The sequence below is a fragment of the Gavialis gangeticus genome, unplaced genomic scaffold, assembly GCF_001723915.1.
Source record: "Gavialis gangeticus isolate Ggan-Ray unplaced genomic scaffold, GavGan_comp1, whole genome shotgun sequence".
NCBI classification, from domain to species: domain Eukaryota; kingdom Metazoa; phylum Chordata; order Crocodylia; family Gavialidae; genus Gavialis; species Gavialis gangeticus.
The window spans coordinates 44,848,187-44,851,838 of record NW_017728997.1 but is presented as its reverse complement, the minus strand read 5'-3'; the positions used below and the strand labels follow the sequence as shown (position 1 = coordinate 44,851,838).

The following is a 3,652-nucleotide window of genomic DNA, read 5'->3' as shown; positions in this document are numbered from 1 at the left end:
CTTGAGGTATGTAGAAAAAATATATAAAGCTGTGTCTATGGCCAAATTGCTGATTCACCGAATCAAAATTGAATCTTCAGATTTGGCCAAATCGAATCGAGTCAGTGTTCCGAATCAGCAAACAATCACTGTCCCCCAAATCTGGCCAAATCCAAATCAAATATGGCTCGCTTTGCACACCCTTACTATATATAATCTAGTATTGTATAATGGGGTAGAAAAGGTTGATACAATAAACAGAATAATGTAACTTTAAAGTCTAATGTTTCTAAACTGCTATAACCATGACTTTATTCTACCGCAAGGTCAATCAACGAAGTGTTCCAATACTACAGAATATTTTTGCTAGCCTTAATGGGTAGCTTGATATTATCCTGTAAAATTAGCATTGGCATCATGGATTATCTTTTTTTTTTAATCATTCCACAAAAGTATTCCTCAATCCACTGTTCTTTTTAATTCAGTGTGTAAAGGTTGTGTGTTAAACTTAAACCATACTTGATAGAAATGTGAACACTGGAAGAAAAAAAAATCAGAAAAGGGCCAAAAGTGCACAGCCAAAATTGTTAGTGTAGTGTACTGATCATATGGTGAAAAACAAGTTTTTTAGAAAGAGACACGTTATACATGAGATAAATCCCTGTACTATTAAATCACTGTTACGCCATGAACAGATCTGTAGCACTACAAGTGCTACACGCAATTCATAGGCCTTTGGGTAGAAACAGACATTGCTAAACTGAAGCAGATCAACTGTAGCAGGACTCATCCTGCTACACCTGATCTGCTTTACGGGGTAAAACATATGTTGCCTCTTGAAACCCTTCTGGGTAAAGCATAGGTGAGTACAGGTTCCGGCAAGGAGAAGCGGGAAGGCACAGGAGCTGGGGAATTTCTGAAGCCCTGCGCTTCCAAGCTGGGACCCATCCTGGTCCTGTGCCAAGCCATGCTTCATACATGGGTCAGTGAGGAAGGTGAGGAATCCCTTAGCAAGGAGAACACATCACCCCTTATCCTGCATTGGGTACTTGGGTTGTCCCTTTAAGCCTGGAAAGCCCAAGGTTTGCCATTTATGGAGATGTACCCTCCAAGATGCCTCAGGCACCTCTGTAAGCAGGGGAAGTCTAGGGTTCCTTTCTTAAAGAGACATGCTGGGGAGATCCCAGGGGCATGTCTCTTTAAGCAGCAAAAGGCTAGGGTTCCCTGCTCATGGTGATACACACCTGGTAGGCCAGTGAGCTGGGGAATTCCCAGCACTCCCTGCTTTCATGCTGGGACCCACATTGGGCCATGTGCAAACTTGCACCTCACACAGATGCATGGGTCCCAGTGCAGAGCAGCATGGGAGCAAGGAAATTCGTGGCTCCCCATGCCTCAACACTTGGACCTGTGTGATCCCATGCCTCCACACTAGGACCCAGACCAACCCATGCTTCACACAGAGTTATGGATAACAGGGATCACAGCATGGAGGCACAGGGAATCGGGGATTCCCCAGGACCCACGCTGACCTGACCCATTGCATGAAGCATGGGCCAGTGCAGGACCTGACATGGGTCCCAGTGTGGAGGCATAGAGCACTAGCAATTCCCCAGCTCTTGCATCTCCCAGGGTGCATCTCCATAAGCAAGGAACCACTGGCTTTCCCTGCTTTGAGAGACAACCCAGGGGCCAGATGCAGAATAAGGGGTAACGTAAGCTTTCCCTGCTCATCAAGGTACGCCCTGAGATTCCCTGGGGTGTCTCGCTGGTGCTCCAGGGACTTGAGGGGCCTGATCTTTCCCAAGATTTCCTAGGGTATGCAGCATCAGGTCCCTCAAGTCTCCAGAGCACCTGTCCATGGTGGTTGGAGAGAGCAGGCAGCTCCATCTGCCCACGCTCTCCCACCACAAAACAAACAGACATCCACTGCAATAAAGCAGCCTCAGCTTCGTCATGGCCACAAATTTGAAGCTTGTGGTGCAAAAAAGGGTATGGACATGTATTTGTTTGGCTTTTGTGCTGCCAAAATTTTTTTATGGTGGCATAAAGGCAAGGAAGGGCAACATCTGTTCCACCCTTTAACATGTTATTTTTGTAGTGCTACAAAGCTCATTCCTTACAAAAAAATAGAGTGCTAAGGATGGATAGATGAGGTTCTTTGGGTCATTCACAGCCTCCTGGCTGGAGCACAAGTGTTGCCACAAAGGCATGCTTTCCAGCCAGGAGACCAATAAGGGGCTGGCCCCTTAGCTCCTCTGTTCTCAGGGGAGCCTGTCTACAAGTGAAACAGCCTCAGCTGTTGCTGCCATGGTGGCAGCTGATCCAGACTGGAAACTACTGGCTGTTGCAGGTGTCCTCCAGTCTCAGGCTGCTTGCAAGTCACTGCTTCCACTGCAGTCCTGTCCCTATTGCCACCCAGTGGCAACACGAATAAAGCTGTCTGGAAGGTGCCTCTGAGACCTCCCTGCTGAACAGCCTGTGGGGTAGCCAGGTGCTCTTCCTCCCTGCCTCCCCCTTGCAGGGAGCACTTTAGGACTGAGATGGAGGGCTGAAGGAGGTTGCAGTTGGATCGCAGAACTGACCACACTTTAAACTTGTCCCAGAAAGTCAAACGATTCGACATTTGAAACAACAAGTTCTCTGTTGTGGATATGCTATTCTTCTGGTTGATCAGCCATTTTTCTTAGCACAGCAAAGAGTATGAATGGCCAATTGTTTGTTCTTATATTAAAACAGCTGATATGGTGGGACAAATGTAGTCTAAGTCCTAAAATGCTACAAAAAATAGCACCATGAGGAGTGTGGAGAAATTCAGAGCCCATTACGTGGAGCACTACAAAGTCCCTGCATGCTTGTTCTTCAGCTGGGGTAGATAGGGAATTGCCTGTTTTGCAAGCCTGCCCTCTCCCCACTGCCGGGGAAAGGGGACCAGGGATGCTGTTGGCAATTGTCAGGCAGCAGTGGTACCTGTCATCACATCAGGAAGAGCTGCAGCCTCTAATCCCAGGTGGGCTTCAGCTCTGCTTCCCATGGGAAAGCCCAGTGCAGGTCCCACACTCACCAACAGCTGGGTTTAGAGTAGTGGTCTGTCACTGAGCCCACAGTAGCCACTCTCCCTCATTCACCTATTGGAATTGGGCAGGGAGAACGGAACACTATGGAACGGTTGTGGGAACAAAAGACCCCCTCCAGCATTCCATGTTATTGTTCATATGGTATATGTGGTACCACTAGAACATGTAGAGGTAGAGTATACCATCTGAACACCTGCTTTCTGTGGCACTACAGAATGAACATCTGAACAATGCTTAATTTAAAAGTTAAGGGTAAGATAGAGAATACAAACATTTTAATGAAAGTTCTTAAAGTCGTTTTATCTATTGTAGGGACAAATTAGAATTTTTAAATCTTGCTTAATAAAAATCTGAAATCTGTTGCTGAATTCAAATCTATTGTTTAGAAATGGTTAAAAACAAATAAGCCCCAATAAGGCACTTTTAACATACATTGTACATGTTTTTCAAATATCTGAAAGGTTGCCATAAAGAAGAAGAACTAATTGCATTCCCCTTCCACAGAGGATGGGGCATGAAGCAATGACTTAAATTTAAGTGAAGTAGATTTAGATTAGATCTCAAGAAAAACTTCTTTATTATTAGAACAGTAAGGC

The 3,652-nt window shown here is 45.7% G+C and overlaps 2 protein-coding genes across 5 annotated transcripts in view; one reads left to right on the top strand and one right to left on the bottom strand.

Moving 5' to 3' along the window:
* CENPP (centromere protein P) overlaps positions 1–3,652 on the bottom strand; it is a 484,341-nt gene that overhangs the window by 285,562 nt on the left and 195,127 nt on the right. The window lies entirely within an intron of this gene.
* Positions 1–3,652, top strand: part of ASPN (asporin) — an 89,056-nt gene that overhangs the window by 76,342 nt on the left and 9,062 nt on the right. The gene's annotated exons all lie outside the window — the stretch shown is intronic.